Genomic DNA, 18320 nt, shown 5'->3' with positions numbered 1-18320 from the left:
CTTGTTATTAGAAGTAAGGAAAAGCTAGGAAATACTACAGGTATAGAAGAGAAAAGAAAAAAACTACTAGGAAATCAAAGATGTTTATCTTAAAACCTCAGTCACCCAGATGACTATACCCTATAACACAAAATAAAATATCAAAAGACTTAGAGGTCAAAGAGAAAAATGTTCCAGGTTTTTTCATTTTGACTAACAAGTGATATATTAATCAGTGTTCTCCAAAGAAACAAAACCAATGGGATATACAAACATATAAAAAGAGATTTCTTTAAAGGAGTCAGCTAACATGATTATGGAGGCTGACAAATTCCAAGATATACAGTTAGTAAGCTAAAGACCCAGAAGAGTCAAGGTTTCAATTCAAGTCTGAAGACAGAAAAAACTGATGTCCCAGTTCAAAGGCAGACAAGAGGGATTCTCTCTTACTTGAGGGAGAGTCAGCCATTTTGTTCCATTCAGGTCTTCAACTTATTGGAGGAGCCCACCCACACTAGGGAGGATAATCTGCTTTACTCAGTCTTTCCAATTTAAATGTTAATCCTCACAGAAACACCCAGAATAATGTTTGACAGAATATCTGGGCATTCTGGGATCCAGTTAAGTTTAGCTATAAAATTGACCATTGTAAGTGGTAAGGTAATTTTTAAAGTTTAGGCAGAGATTAATTTATCCATTCATCATACCAACATTTACTGATTCCTTGATAAGGTCCATTCTGGGTTCTGGGGATCCTGTGTGTCTAACAAATAACGGGTGTCTCAGTCCGTTAAGCGTCTGACCTGATTTTGGCTCAGGTCATGATCTCAGGGCTGTGAGACCAAGCCTTGCATTGGGTTCTGTGGGGGGACATGGAGCCTGCTTAAGAATTTCTTTCTCCTGCTCCTTCTGCCTCTCCCCTTGCCCCACATGCTCTCTCTCACTCTTTCTCTTAAAAAAAAAAAAAAAAAAAAAAAAAAAAAAAAAGCCTCCTCTGGCTTCAGCGGCCTTGGGAACCAGGAAAATGTAGACATACATAATCAAAATGCCGTGAGATAGTTACTAAAGAGAATGGATTGAAACTAGGAGTAGCAGGAGTCTTAACTCTAAATTTTAGAGAATGGCAATGAGATTATCTACAAAGGGGAGATAAGCTTCACAGAGAGAGGGAGTGCCTGGTCTAAAGAAATGCCTTGCATCAGAAAGGAAAGAGTGGGAAAAGAAAATGGACTGAGGAACCACCAGAAGCCTTTACTGTGGAGAGAAGCCCAAGTGACAGTGGGAGGTCTTGTCATAAAACATTTTGTAGACACTGAGCACTGCTCCTTGACTCTTACCACAAACCAAGTGCAGAGTTTTTACTAGATGAAAGGGAACTCAATAATTCACAAAGAATTGTATTCAATTTTTGAAAAAACATAGTTTTTGCTTGAATTTATCCAAAATATTTCCTTTGTGAAAAAGCCAACTATTAGCGCTTGTTCTGCCGCCTTCTAATGACTTGTTTTGTCAAACATTTAGACTTCAAATTTATATAGTGATCCTTTTATTCAACACCCATTAATTAAGCACCAACCATGACAAAAGCCATGTGATGAGTCAGGGGATTACAGTAAACAGGACAGATTGGCCATTTCCTTATAAAACTGAAAGTTTCCTAGAGAGGGACATAAATAGAGAACCATAAATGAAAATAAACATGATTACTGCAAAGAATGCCATGTATAGCCATGACTTGGTTGGCAAGGCTAAATTAGAATCATCCCCAAACAAAAGAACCCCAGAGAGACCTATAGAAATCTTAGGCTGTTTTATCTTGGAGAATCAGTGACATAGTTGGTCAGGTTTCTAAACCAACTTGTAGTAGGGCCCTAAAGTCCCCATAAACCCACAGTCTTGCTCAGGCATAGACCTTTTATCTCCACCTGAGAACGAGAAATAAATTTTGAGTTCTTTCTTGCCATCATGATCTGACTCACCATACTTTGTTTCTATTGGTTATCACTGATGTATTTCACCACTGATTTTTCAGCATTGTTGTTTATTTGACTTGGAAATTATACTTTGAGCCTATGCTGTCAACATCTGAAAAAAATGACACAAATGATAAGAATCAAGTTTGCCACAGTTTTCTGCCTCTGGACAATTAGAGTTTTATAGCTTCTTCTTATAACTAAATGGGAAACATAAATCCTGTAATTGAAATGAGATGAACTCTTTTGGTTACCTGAAGAAAAAGCTGTTTTCATCATGCCAACTCCCAACACCGGGAGCCTCAAACAGAAAGCTCTGGCCTTTGGTGAATTACCACCAACATGGTTTTTATATTGAGAGGGGGAGGGGGAATGAGAGAAACCCAGAAGCTGAGAGCTGGTTCATAACCACCAAGCTCTGGTCCAATTCTTCTGGTTCATTGGCTTTGGTATTAAAAATATTTGTGGGGTGCTTGTTGGCTCAGTCAGTTAGGCATCTGCCTCTGGCTCAGGTCATGAACCCTGGATCCTAGGATTTAGCCCTGCATAGAGCTCTCTGCTCCATGGGGAGCCTGCTTCTACTACTGCCTCTCCCTCCGCCTCTCCCTCTGCCTACTTGTGATCTCTCTGTGTCAAATAAATAAAATCTTTAAAAAATTAAATTAAATTAAATTAAATTAAAAATAAATAAATAAATAAATAAAAATATTTGCAAGCTGCAGTAACTACTGCCCTAACAACTTGAGACCTTTCTCTATCTGCCTTGTACACACAGTTGGGTCTTCCCACTGAGTTCCCACTCCTTGGTCTCCTGTTGCTGTTGGATGATGGCCATTCCTATTCACCACCCTTCCATGTTCACAGGTAATATGACTAAGGCGCTTTTCAACTTCTGGTGAGCTGGGATCCTCTCTATCATTATCATAGCAAGAACATATAAGGGCTCAAAAAAAGACTAATGTTGGAGGAGGGGAGGCTTTTAACCGAGAAGAAGCTTTTACACAGTGAATTAGCATAGATAAAACATTGAATATCCCAGTTTGGGCTCTAATTTTACATTTACATATCACCTATTTTGAGAATACCTAGACATTTAACTATACTAGGGATTGAACTTTTTAATTCTAAAATGAGGAAACTCAAATACAGCCGGCAGTTAAATTCAATTAACTGTGTTAAATAGGAGTGCTTGAGTTTGGAATGAACACATATTGAGTCATTCATCCATTTAGCCATTCATGTATTAACTCATTTAACAAATATGTATTTCGAATCAACTGTCAGTAAGATTCTGTTCTCATCAGAACCCTAAACATGTGGGGAAAGATTGGGTTGTATTTTCTTATATTGGATTTATAGGGCACAGAAAAAGATTGTATAATGTATTTTTTTTTTTTAGCTCTTTAGAAGTGGAATAAATATCATCTATTTCTGGAATCAAACAACAGGGTTATTATCATGGTTTTATAATCTCATTTATTCATTTATTCTTTTATTCATTTATTCATTTGGTAAATATGCATTAAAATCCTACCATCTATAGTAGATGAATCTCATTTCCTACAGAAAGGAATAATTATTCAATAGATTATTTTGGTAAATATAAGAATCTAGCATGGCTTGCTCGCAAGATCTTTAACAGGGAAACGGAATAGATTTGTCGCTTTGTCTAGAAGTGGAAACTTTCTCCCAAGGCAGTTGAGAAACACTGAAGACTTTTAAAGAGGAAAGGGATTTGGTTGGGTTAAAAATACCTTGCTGAGTGATGGTACAGGGTGGGTTGGAGACTAGAAGCCTGGAGAGAGGGGAAAAGCCAAGTCTGCCCTGCGAGCCATGTAAGAGATGATAGGATTTCTACCAGGCACCCTGAGGCTGGAGGATGAAGAGGATGTAACCCATTCAGTAGAGATTTTGTGCCCCCATCAACATCCAGATCAAAGGCCTAAATATAACCCATTTATGTAGAATTAAGAATCAACAGTTTGTAGGCAAATATAAATCTGCTAAGGGTCAGAGATGCTAAGAATTAAAACGCATATTCATAAAGTACTTCCCACATGTCTGAATGCACAGAAGAGTTCTTAGAGATTAAATTCACAGATTAATCTTGCAAAAATGCTGTAATTCTCTCCCATTTTACAGATGAAGAAACTAAGACAGGAAAAGCTAAAGTAAAATTTCTCAAGCCTTGAGCTGCTAAATATTGAAATATTGATAGACTTAAAATCCAGCTATTCAAACCACCACACTAAATGACATTGTTACTGTCACAGAATCTTTATTGTAACAATTTTTTTTAAGACTTTACTTATTTTTTTGTCAGAAAGAAATTGATTAAAAGAGAGAGAGACGGAGCACCTGGGTGGCTCAGTGGGTTAAAGCCTCTGTTTTCGGTTCAGGTCATGATCCCAGAGTCATCTGGCTCGCTCTGCTCAGCGGGGAGCCTGCTTCCTCCTCTCTCTCTGCCTGCCTCTCTGCCTACTTGTGATCTCTCTCTGTCAAATAAATAAAAAAAATCTTAAAAAAAATTTTAAAAAGATAAAAGAGAGAGAGCGAGCTAAAGCAGAGGGAGCAGCAGGCAGAAGCAGAGGGAGAAACAGGCTCCCCTCTGAGCACAGACGTGACTTGGGGCTGGATCTCTAGATCCTGGGATCATGACCTGAGCTGAAGGCAGACACTTAACCCACTGAGCTACCCAGGCACCCCTAGTGTAAGTAACATCAAATTGTACAGAAGAATTACACAGTTCTGGAATTCTTTCTTTTCTAATCCCATGCTCTGCAGTTCTCTTTCAGTTTTGGATGTTTTTATAACTTATGGGTTTCCCTCCATAATTTTAGATAATATGCTTATTGGTGTTCTTTAATAAAAAAAAAATGTATCTATTTTCTCCTCACTATGACTAATGAGTTAGCTTAATGACTTTGACCCCCATTCTTTATACCTAGCCCTGGTGTTTGATAGTTGTATTATTTTTTTTTAAGATTTTATTTATTTATTTGAGAGAGAGAGAGTGTGTGAAAGTGCACGAGTTGTGGGCAGGAGGGCAGACAGAGGAAGAAGCTGACTCCCCCCTGAGCAGGAAGCCCAACTTGGGGCTAGATCCCAGGATCCCCAGATCATGACCTGAGGATCCCTTGATATTGCATTATTGCTCTTATTTTGTATACCGGTCTTTTATAATATTAGTACTGTACATGCATTTCTAGTCCTTTTTCCATAGAATTTTTATGGTGACCATTACTCCTTCTCTGCTTCTTAAAAGGCAGTTGTCACTACCCTTCCACCCACCTTACGTTTCCTTGCCTGCACTTACCCTCTCATCTCCCACCCTACCAGTGAAATTTTCCCTTTTTAAGTAATTAACTTTGTCAACTTTTACACCCTGTTCTGCACCCAAAACCAAGCTGGCCATGCTTTTTTTCCTATATACTGACTCGCCAAGCTCTAGAGTACATAAATAGCCGCACCATTAGGACAGTGTTGGTGATTTTATTAGAACTGCATTTTCATCGGGTGTAGTGTTGGAAACTTTGTGAAAGCTGAAAGAGATGTTCCAAGTATCAAGGTCAAGCTGGTTTTATTTCGTGATGTCAGATCATACCATATTTTCATTCACTTCAATGTGGGCTCTGACTTTTTGGTGCATTTTTTTTTTTTTATCATTTCCAATTGCCTATTTATTTTGTTTTCCTTCCTTCCTTCTTTTATTCCTTTCTATTTCTCCTTTATCTCCCTTCCTCCCTCCATTCATTCTTCTGCATCCTGTCTCTTCAGATTATGTGTTTTGATAGCAACCTATAATTTCTCAAACTTCTCCTTCAGAGAAATAGCAATTACTTCAAGACTTTTCTGTGCAGTTTGTGCTTCCCCACTCACTCCTTTTTCAAGGCAGCACGAACGATCTGGAAACTTCAGGATGGTAAAAGGGTAGGATGGAGGAAGTGTGCTGGTCATCTCTCCACATCTGCCCATGTGGACTTCTACTGAGAGGACATGACCCCATCTGGTCCTGTTTCAGGCCCTCTTCAGCTGGCCTCCATCTTGAGTATCCACAACACTCAGCCCTGCTCCACTCAGTGGTCAGGAAAACTTGGCAGTATTATTGAAGTCTGTCTTGAAATATCCTCACAACTCCATCAGACTCTTCTATTTCTGGGTCACACATGAGGGACTCTGTAGGCCTTGCCAGATTCCGGGGATTTAGATAGAAATACTATAAAAATCTCTCCAGCTTCTGAGTTTACCACACTCTATGGAAAATCTATCTTAACACCTCCTCCCCATTACCACTCAGGAATTGGGTTTCAGGAGAGGGTGGAGGGCACAAGCCCCTTTATCAGAGACCAGTATTAGAGATTTATTATGTGCCTTTTTTTTTTTTTAATAAATGAACTTTTACACTTTCCCCCCAGCCCAACGCATTCTAATCACCTGCACAGCTAAGAAACCCCATTCTTAATGCTTCTCCCCAATCTCTTATTTGGGCCAGTACTTCAATAAATAGCTTCTTTTGTTTCCCTTTGCCTTGCTCTTTTAACCCCACCCAGTATGCAAAACATCCTTTAGAACAAACCTCTCTTGACAGCTGATTCTTCCAGTGAGTCCCAGATGATCTATACACCACACTCCAGGAATGTCTGAATCACAATTCGAACATAAGCTGGAAAGTAGTTATATGAACTAGGCTTCACCAGTAAGTGAGTTTTACCAGACATGAAACTTATATACTTCCTAAAAAAAAAAAAAAAAATCTCAGAATTGAATCTGACTCGAACTGATATATCCTTCTGGTTCCATCCCAGGAAACAAACAAACAAACAAATTTTCAGGTCTCCCTCAAATGTTCTCTGGGCACCTGGAGACCCACTGTGTTCCTGCCTTGACCTTCTTCTCAGCCCCTCAGTGATCTACTAAAGGAAAAAATCTAGCAGATAACCTAGGACCAGTTTTGGCCATCTGGGCAGCTAAATTCCTGTGACCTGCTCACTCCCTAGTCCAGTGGCTCCGAAAGGCCTTTCAGATTAACCCTCCAGGGCCTGCAAATATCAGGCTTTTTTGTTTATTTGTTTTCTCTCATTTGCTTTCTTCTGTCATTGGAAAACCCTTTAAATGGGTTAAGTAGGAACTGTGGTTGTATTCAAATTGATGTTCTAATACTTCTCATTAAAGTTTAAAGAGTCTTCTTGAAATAAGAAAATACTTATTAGCAGGTATTACATAAATTTTTGAAGAGAAAGATGATACTTTGAAGTACCTCAGTTTTATCCTTAAAAATATCAAGAACATATTTTATTATTGCTACACACTACCATACAATAGCTTGATTCATAATAAATCCTTAGGGAATTCTGAGGGATTTTAAAATAGATTCTTATAATCTGGAATCATTAAGATCTAAATACAGGAAGGGTGCTGGCTACATAATCTTGCAAAACCCTCTAACCTTTTAATGCTTTGATTGATGAGTCTGATATCACTTTGTTTCAAGCTTCATGGGTCCATTGACTACTAATCAGGTTTAATAAATGTAATTCCATTTGAAAATATTAAGTGCCATAAAATTATTACCTTGATGATTTTTAACTACGTGCATCCAAAAAAAATTCTGACAGTTTTCATGAGCAATGATCATTGAACAAAAGTGTTTTCTGCCCACAATATAGCACATCCAATATACTTAGAATTATATTTTTAGAGGTTTCCCCATTTCTTCTATAATACGGGATAAAGAATTAACTAGACAATGAGAAAAGTTTCTTAGCATGACTTGTAAAATAGAAGCTTACAAAGAAAAATCAATAGAGATCATTTATTCCCTAAAAAATGAGAATAAAGTTTAAAAAGTAAGAGGGCAAATCTATTTTGATAAATATGCATTCGATAACTAGATAGCCTGTGGGTAAAAATAACCTGACTTAAATGAAAATTTAAGGATTCAATTAACATCCTTAGGGCTTAATGCCACCCAAAGGATTTCCAAAAAATGGTTCTTAAAGATTTTCACAATTTATTTAAAAATCAGGTTAATCACTGCACAGAGAACAAGATAAATGAAATTTATTGCAAACAGATTTGTCTTAATATAAAAAAAAATTCTTGAAAAGTATATATATGATATATTTTTGAGAAGATAAGAATGATTGTTTATGGGGCACCTGGGTGGCTCTGTCAGTTAAATATCTACTCTCCACTCAGGTTGTGATTCTGTGGTCCTGCAATCTAGGCCCTCTGTGTCAGGCTCCCTGCTCAGCTGGGAGCCTGCCTCTCTCTCCCTCTGCTGCTGGTGCTTACACACTCTCTCTCTCAGCAAATAAAATATTTTTTAAAAATAGTGATGGTTTATTATGCTCTTCCACAGTCTACTTTCTAGAAAGTTAATATCTAGAGAAACTGACAGTTCCAGAAGCAAGTTTGTTGTACTATGAGTTTTTTATGATTAATTTTATGTATCAACTTGACTGGGCCACAGGGTTCCTAGAAATTTGATTAGACCTTGTTCTGGGTATTTCTGTGAGGGTGTTTTCTGGTAAGACTAACACTGGAGGGCGCCTGGGTGGCTCAGTGGGTTAAGCCGCTGCCTTCAGCTCGGGTCATGATCTCAGGGTCCTGGGATCAAGTCCCGCATCGGGCTCTCTGCTCAGCGGAGAGCCTGCTTCCCTTCCTCTCTCTCTCTCTGCCTGCTTCTCTTGTGATTTCTCTCTGTCAAATAAATAAAATAAACAAAATCTTTAAAAAAAAAAGACTAACACTGGAATCAGTGGACTGAGTAAAAGAAACTGCCCTCCTTAAGGCGGGTGGGCCTCATCAATCAGTTAGAGGCTGAATGAAACTAAAAACAGGGACAAGACCACCCCTCCCCACCTGCTCTGCACAAGTAAGAGAGAGTGCCTCTTGCCTGATGGCTTTCAGATGGGGGCATCAGCTTTTCCCCTGCCTTCAGAATTAAACATCAGTTCTTCCTGTCTTCCTGCTAGCCTGCTAATATTGGGCTCCCTGCTCAGCGGGGGGCCTGCTTCTGTCTGCCTGCTGTGCGTGCTCTCTCTGACAAGTAAATAAATAAAAATCTTTAAAAAAAAAAAAAAAAGAACAATTCTTCCTGCAGATCTTGGGACCTGTCAGCCTCCATGATTAAATGAGCTAAATCCCTATACTAAATCCCTACTGTTCTGTTCTTCTGGAGTACCTGACTAATACGGTCCACATTCCCAAGGACTAGCCCCAAGAAAATTTATACTCTAATGATTATAAAATGATGTCAGTGCCATGTGGCATTTGCTAAATTAATATGCACTATGGGTAAGAGCAAAATGATGGAGAGTGAATGGGTTTTTAAAACCAGACTTAAAGTCAGATTCTTGATCTGTCACTAACTAGATGAGTGGTTCTGGGCACATTAGTCTACCACTCTGAGGAGTGTGCTTCTTTATTTATGAAAAAAAAAATTAAAAAAAGAAAAAGAAAAGAAAAGAAAAGCCCCTCCAAGTTTGTGTGGCTTATGTGGACAATATATGTATATATGACAGCAGAAGTAATTTTCATGTTTCATTGGGGAGGGGAAGGTAGGATAGTTCTCTGGGTCCTGTTCCAGCATAACACCTGACTGAAAGTCTAGCTTGAGCCACCAAAGAGGAAAGATGGCAAAGATTTATGGAGATTAATTTGGCCCCAAATTTTACTGCCTTTCTACATTTGTTACACTTGCACTGTCAAGGAACTCTGACTTGGAGGCAGATGAGACTACATCCAAGAACTCCATGTTACTGAGTATGTCCTTATAGTGTTCTGTATGTTCTTTTCTTGGTGAAAATAGAAAGCCTGAACTAAAGAAAATATAGTTTTCCATATCTGTCACACATGAGGAAACCACAGGCTTACTTGTCTTCTGTCCCCTTTTGTCCACAGGCTGGTCCCTGAGAAAAGGGGAGGATGTTCAAGAGAAAGTCTTAGGAAACGTCCCAGGAGCAGTGGGGTGTGTGTTGTTGAGCTCCTCTGTTGGTGGTAAGTTTAAAAGGCAGAGAAACATCCAGAATGGTAAGTGAGTTGGTGCATGTGAGAATCGTGTGTCTGGATGTGTGTGTTACAGTCAGTACTTAATGTACTTTTTATCTGGAGGAGGTCACTTTTTTTTTAAGATTTTATTTATTTATTTGACAGACAGAGACCACAAGTAGGCAGAGAGGCAGGCAGGGAAGGGTGGGGAACAGACTCCCTGCCGAGCAGGGAGCCTGATGTGGCTCAGGACCCTGGACCCTGGGATCATGACCTGAGCCGAAGGCAGAGGTTTTAACCACTGAACCATCCAGGCGCCCCAGTGGGTCACTTTTTTTTTTTTTTTAAGATTTTATTTATTTATTTGAGAGAGAATGAGTGAGAGAGAACATGAGAAAGAAGAAGGTCAGAGGGAGAAGCAGACTCCCCAAGGACCTGGGAGCCCAATGCAGGACTTGATCCTGGAAGTCCGGGATCATGACCTGAGCGGAAGGCAGTGGCTCAACCAACTGAGCTACTGCACAGGTGCCCCCAGTGGGTCACTTTTTAATACCCCTTCCTCTATAGGAAAAACATTGTTTTCAATAATAATTAAGAAATAAAACTAATAAAATAATAGCCAGAAAAGAAGTGCAGACAATGAAAAGTTTTTCTTATTGAACTTTGCATACATCATTATATTAATAAAAGTGAAGTAAAACAAAATAAAACTTTCAGTATAAAAGTTAAAAAGCTTGGGGAGGGTGTAAGGGGATGGGAAACATGTATGAAGAGGAGCGGGAGGCGCACGCTTCCAGTTGTGGAATAAATAAGCCCCAGGGATGAAGAGTGCAGCACAGGGAATATAGTCAGTGGTGTTCCTGTATAATGACAGTTGGCAGCTACACTTGTGGTGAGCACAGCATTTAACACAGAGTTGTGGAATCACTGTGTTGTACACCTGAAACCATCGTAACATTGTGTGTCAACTATATTTAAATAAGCACAGCTACTTAATCCGTTTTTATATCCAACTAAGCAGTTAGAACTTCCATCTTTAGGGAATAGTTCTATATAAACTATAGAAATAATTGTCCATTAAATTTATTAGTTAATATTAGTGAAATATACACTAATGTACATTTAGTGACATGTACACTAACTTTATTACACTAATGTAATATTAATGAAGTGCACTCTTTTTGAGAATGTAAGCAAAAAAGGACAATGTAGGCAATTACTTAAGCCATACCACTGTTGTAACATTTTATTTCTCTTTAGGAAAAAGAAATTAATAGTTAAGAAAGAAGAACAAAATTTTATCTTTATTCTTATGTATGTAAAATTCATATACATTTTATCATATAAATGGAACAAAGTATTTTCATTCAAGGAAACATTTTATGTGCAAATTAAAACTTGCTGTGCCATACAAAAATAGTACACCTTACAATTCACACTGTTTCCTGTTTTACATTTCAAACACAGTACAAACTCTGTTTGCAGGGGCACCTGGGTGGCCAAGTCGCTTAAGCAACTGACTCTTGGTTTTGGCTCAGGTTGTGATCTCAGGGTCCTAAGATCAAGCCCTGTATCAGGCTCTGCACTGAGTCAGCTTGGAGATTCTCTCTCTCTCTCTCTCTTTCTCTCTCTGTCCCTCCCACTCATACTCTCTCTCTCCCTAAAATAAATAAATAAATCTTTAAACACACACACACACACATACACACTCTGCCATATACATTAAAATGATCAACTACAGAAACTCAATGCCTCTTAGGTGTTTTTACAATCACTGGGCAAAAATTATTTATTTTGGGCCAACTACTGAAACACAAAACTAGGTAGTACCATAGGAATTGGAGATACAAGCAAGCCCTAAATAAGCTCCAGGATTCTGAATCATTATGTATCTATTCTCAAAAGAAGTATCTCTAGGTGTGTCTCTGTCTGCTGTGAGTTTTATAACTGGGGCCCCTCCAAATTAATTTTCATGTATAATACTTTTATTAAAAGTATTAATAACAAAGGTTCATTTGATGTTTACATATATATTACTGGTAGCCAAAAATAACCACAAGGATAACTTAGAATTTAGACCAACAAGAGGTATTTTCAGGAAAGAAGACATTTATGACTCCTGTTTATTAGACTCCACCCACCCACCCAAGCACATGGTGATACTAAAAGGTAAGCCAATTCCTTGGTCGCGTTGCTCTTTAGAAGGTTCAGGGAAGACACCCTCTTCATTGCTTGGTTTGGTCATCCCAAATGTAATCTTGGGTATGTAATCTTGTAATCTTGACATGCCAAGAGCAGTGGTGTCTATAATTTACTTGCAAACACTTTGGCATAGATAGTGCTATCTTTGTCCTCATTTGAACACATCCCATTGATGATTCCCATTAGATTTACTTGAGTAAAGCTCGTGCAGTCCACGAGAAGGTGATCACATAGACTCTAACCGGGACCCCATATTCCCTGGTGTCTGTGACAAGTGCATCCACCTTCTTTATCTCTGCTCAGCATCTGAGGCTGTTAATGCAACAGAGTGGTTTCTAGAAATGTTTTTCACTGGGGAAGGGAGTCATGTGCAAGCCATGAGCATTACCCAGCAACCCCACCCTTGAATGAACTCAGTTTCAGGATCCACGCTTTTCAGGGTGCACCCTCAGCTAAAGACCACTTCCACATGTGGCCCTGCCGTCTTCACAGAATTGTTACTTTAGCTGACGGGGAGTAGCTGACACCTATCCTTGGATATTGTCTTAACTCCCTGGAGTAGATCTTTTGTGTAGGGTGCTCTTCAGAGAGCTGACCTTCAGTGACTTGGTCTGGCTGAGTGGATGACTAGGTTGTGGTTCACTTGTGAAGAACTGTTTTGAAGTGTGGTGCGATTTTACACTTGTTTTATCTCTCACAGATCACGTAGTGGTAAGGTGTGAGCAGAGGCTGTTACCTGCGTCAAACTGCAGGAAGCTACAAATGCCTGCCTTACAGTTGAGAGAGACCACAGTTAACAGCTTTGTGTGTATGTGTGTTTGTGTGTGTGTATGTGTGTGTGTAGAAAGTGATGACCATTGAGGAAAATGGCCAGAACTTTTCCCCTAAATAACACTTTTGTTTTAAGAAGCGCTGAGCCACAAGGAAGAGACTAAGGGCTGAAGTTCTCTAGTAAAATAGATTTTGGTCAGATAAAACCAAAAGTTGATGCCTCCTTCCATTCCAGCTGACAGAACCTTGGCATCTTTACCAATCCACAAAAATATTGCTTGGGACATACAAGATGTAGATAACAAATCCACACAAATATTTCTTGGGACCTTCAAGATACATATAACAATCTCACACAAATATTGTTTGGGACATACAAGATGTAGATAGTAATGGTTTATTGTCCCGGGCACTTCTTGACAACATTTTTTTTCCCCTCCTGGAGAAGTAGAAAAGTTTCAAGAATCTGTGTTGCCTTCTTTTCGTGTTTAAATCAAACAAATAATGTATTGGAGCCCTCCTATGATTGCATTTTGAAAAGCATGTTGCAGTAGATAAAGTAAAAATAAAAGTACCTCCTCTCTGTTCTTGACCAAGGATGTACCACTTCCTCTTGTTAATGGTTTAAGATTTCAAAACTGTCTATTCATTTGCATGAATACATATGTACATATGCAAATATATGTTTTCAAAATGGCAATGGAATTTAAAGATCCTGTGGAGCTGGATGACTTTTCAACTAAAATATGAACATGCTTGTCTGCCTCAATATAATTGCAACAGATTTTAGTTCCATGGTACAGAAGTTTCTTAGTTTCTAGTACTCCTCTGAGGTATAAATATAATTTGTAGCACCTGTGGGGTGAGGTGTGGCCCTGTGAATAATATGTAAGGGAATAAAATGTAAATGTATTATTTTCAGGTAGGGGGTTTAAGAGCCTTCTGCAAGCCCGCACGCCCTCTCCTCTGCCGGAGGGTCTGGTGTAACGCCCCAGATTGATGACCACTCCATCTGCTGCGTCCTGGATGAGAAGATCCAGAACAGAGTCCCCAGCGGACCTGAGAGAGCCACGTATGAGCAAGAAATAACCTGTTGTTTTAAACCAATGAGATTTTGGAGGGATACTCCAGCATACTCTGGCATTTCTGATTCATACAAATAGTATCTATGGATGATTTTTTTAATTTCAATTGTTTTCTTAACAACAGAATAGGTATGACTTCCAATTGCTCATATATATATATATACACACACATATATATGTATGTATATATACATGTTCATGTATCCAAAATAGTGACAATACATAATCTTACATTTATATCATACCCAAGCTATATTTTATATACAGTCAATGTACATGGAGTCACTCAGATATTGTTACCTTTTAAAAGCTCTAACTCTTTATACTGTTAGAATTAGTCATGATGATACATATTGACTTACACTATAGTCAATATTGGTTGATCAATATTAACCTATCAACCATTTAATATCAGTAAGATCTGATAATTTAGAAATATGGACCAATGTCATTTAATTTGTAGTTTCTGATTATTGGTTTTTCCTGTTTGTTTCTTTTTTAAAGATTTTATTTATTTGGCAGAGATCACAAGTAGGCAGAGAGGCAGGCAGAGAGAGAGGAGGAAGCAGGCTCCCCACGGAACAGAGATCCCAATGTGGGGCTCGATCCCAGGACCCTGGCATCACGACCCGAGTCGAAGGCAGAGGCTTTAACCCATTGAGCCACCAGGCGCCCCTCCTATGTTTAATGCGTGGGAGCTCTTGCCCTCTACTCGGAATCCCCTATCCATATCGTCTGTCCTTATGTGGATTATTTTGTTTTGCCATCTAGACTTTTAGGAACTCTTATATGTTAGACAACTTTACACTGGATATGCTGGATATGTTGTAGATCTTTTCTCCTAGTCTATCTTTTGCCTCTAAATTTTATTTCTTGTGTCTTTTATGACACAAAGCTTTCATTTTCACATAATAAAATTTCTGTCTTCTTGACAGATATGGAATCTAGAATTTGGTGGGCTTAATAACTTTTTCCACAGTCAGCAAGGCAGTATAAAGTGTATTATATTTTATTATAAGTTAAATTATTTGTAAAATGCCATTATAGTTTTAGGGGTTGTTTTATGTTTAACTCTTAACTCCAACTAGAATTTATTTCAGTGAATGGTGTGAAGTAGTGACTGCAATGTATTTTTTTGTTCAAATAAAGGAGCAATTTTGCCCACACAGTTTGTTGAATAATATGCTTTTTTTGTGGATCCCTAACAAACATCCTGTACCCTAAATTCTTGAAGTTTCAGTGTTTGTATCTAGAGGGGCTGAACCTGTGAACATTTGGGAAGAACTGATATGTGGACTTTACTGGCACTCAGTTGCTGATGGATGGATACAGATCTTGAGGATGGTCAATTGTTATCTTCATAAAAACAAGTCCTCTGAGATGACTTGGTGGGCACAGTGTTTATTCATTGTAAGAATGCACATCGTAATGAAGGAAAACTACCAAGTTATCTGAAGTAGAGAGTTCGAATAGGTGTCCAGGTATTAACAGCTAAGAGCTGGGGGGAGATGACAGGGAGAACAAGAGAGTAGAACAAATGGAAGGAGACCTGCCTTTTGTGTAGATGGCTGCTCTACTCCACTCCATCCAGGCCATGTGGACACATGGGCCCAAATGACAACTTTTTTCCACTTTTTTGCCCAAGAGAACCCGTGGGTCCATATATATATTAACTTTCCTGCTGTTTGGTTGTGAATGTGCACAAGTATGCTTACAACCATTTTTTTTTTCTCTAGAGGGGATAATGTTTCTGAAGCAGAGAAGAAAATATTTACTGATTCAAATATGTATTAAACCATAATTTACCTTTAACCATATGGCTGGTTTTATAGTCATGAGGTATGAGATGACAAGATAGGAGAGCCAAATTCCTGCCAGGTTCTTGATGTTCTGAGTGGTGGCAGATCAGAATGCATATCTTGACATGGAAAGCAGTGGAGCAGGTTTTTTCCCAAAACTAAAAATGATATGTCCTTCCTCCTTCCCCAGGGAAGGGGAGAGGCAAATGAGAGAGAGAGACTAAGATGCTGTCATCTTGCTGTCGAGTGTCCCTCACACAGAGGGACTTGTGAAAATGAGGGTAAGGAGTGCTTGGGTGGCTCAGTCCATTAAGCACCTGCCTTCAGTTCAGGTCATGATCCCAGAGTCCTGGGATTGAGTCCTGCATTGGGCTCTCTGCTCTGTGGGGAGCCTGCTTCTCTGCCTGCCTACTGATCCCCTGCTTGTGCTCTCTCTCTCTGCCAAATAAATGAATAAAATCTTAAAAAAGAAAAAAAAAGTGAGGGTAAGTTTCATGCATCCCACTAGTGTCATTATACTGATATTTTAGAAATTCATGATGTGTCTTCAAATCTATGTGGTATCAAAACAGGAGATTTTCATGTTCTGTATTTAAGAATAAGAATAGTAAAATATTTATCCTTATTCATTTCACAAGAATGAACAATAATCTTGTGATTCTTAATGTCATCATAAAATTTTGTTTTTTCCAGAAGAATACAAGCCCTACCAGAATTTTTTTACCTATTTATTTATTCATTTTTATCTTCCAATATGCATAGAAAGTATAATAAAAGATACCTACTTTACTTTCCTGTAGAATGATAGATTACATATGTAATCCCTTTATCATTTCACTCATCATTTCACTGTCCCATATGAAGGCCTTTAATTCCTAAACCCATTATGTGTCTTAGAGCAAGTCAGAATGCTTGCTGCAGACTCAACATTTGGAAGTCATTCCTCTATCTCAAGAACAGCCCTTCTATATGTGTCTGATTTTTTTTCAAACACCAAATGTGTTAAGTTTCATTTCAGATAATATTAACAAAGAATAATAAAACTGGGAGGAATGAAATCAAAGGAAAAGTTAAATTTCAATTGAGTGTTTTCTTAAACAGCAAGAGATTAAGTGCATCCAAATAAAATATGCACAGCATTTATTAAGCTATCTATAACAAGTAGATAGGACCAAAATTGACAAAGGTTGTCTTGACTCAAAAAAGTCAATCACCAGTTTTGCTGTGTTGCTGTCAGTATTGAAAGGTTGTTATATGGTTTATGAAACATATATTCATTTTATTGAACTAGGTGATAGTTCAGAAAAGTGCTGCGAAAATGAAAAACATAATAATAATAGTAAAGTAGAATAAAAAGCTGTTCTGAAATGTTGTATTAGTCAAAATCCAATTGGGAGATGGAAACCACACAATCATTTGAACAGGGAAAGTTTGATGTAAAGAATTAGTAATTGTAAGAGAAAACTCTATATAGCAGTAAATAGAATTCTAAAAATTACCCTGGAGCTGGGGGAGATTACCCGAGGAAGGAACAAATATGGAAGACGGGAGTCCCTTCTTCAAGATATCCAGACCTTGTTAGAGACAGTATAGTTGTGGCTCACAGGATGTCAAAGAAGTTTGCTGAGTTGCTTTGGGGAAGAGCTGGTCCATTGTCTCTGGGTAAGCCAGAAACATCCCTCTGGGACACCATTCAAACTGGATGGAGGAAAGCATCATTTGGATGGCCCTACAAGCATCCAGATGGCAGCAGCACAATAAGGCAGGAAGTAGATGAGGAAAAAGGACCTGAAGAGAAATCTTTTTGCCTATAGCATCTCTCTACCGACCCCTGTTGACAAATCTTGACATGATGCAAGTTGCTGAGAAAAACAATAACAGGGCCTAAATCCATTTCCATAAAGCAGGCAATGAGGGGTAGATTTGGAGCTCAGAGGGTATAAATTATTTTCACAGTTATATTTAACTTTCTATTATCTAGTCATTTCTTTTGTTAAAGTGTTTTTTTTTTATTTAAATTCAATTAATTAACATAGATTGTATAATTGGTTTCAAAGGTAGAAGTGAGGGATTCATCAGTCTTATACTCAGGGCTCATTATGTCACATACCCTCCTTAATGTCCATCACCCAGCTCTCCCATCCCCCCACCTGCCTCCCCTCCAGTAACCCTGTTTATTTCCTATGATGAAGAGTCTCTTGCGGTTTGTCTCCCTCCCTGATTTTGTCTTGTTTTATTTCCTCTCTAAGTCATTCCTATGTGTAAATAAGTGCTTAAGTTTCCAAAAAGTTTAGGTTTACCAATTTGATTCTCATGAGTATTAAAACAACCATGTTCTAATGGGTATAAATATATCCAGGATATGGGGCCTCTTTGAGATAAATATAACATGCTCAGAATAGGCTATGGACCTCAGGGTTTTCTGGAAATCTGAATCATAATTTTCTGAGATAGTTGATAAAGTGGCTCTTATCTCTTTACTATATATTGCTTATCTATGAAATTCTGTGAGGACTAAT

The sequence above is a fragment of the Meles meles genome, chromosome 9 (genome assembly GCF_922984935.1).
Source record: "Meles meles chromosome 9, mMelMel3.1 paternal haplotype, whole genome shotgun sequence".
Lineage (NCBI taxonomy): Eukaryota > Metazoa > Chordata > Mammalia > Carnivora > Mustelidae > Meles > Meles meles.
Note: the sequence above shows the minus strand (reverse complement) of the source record.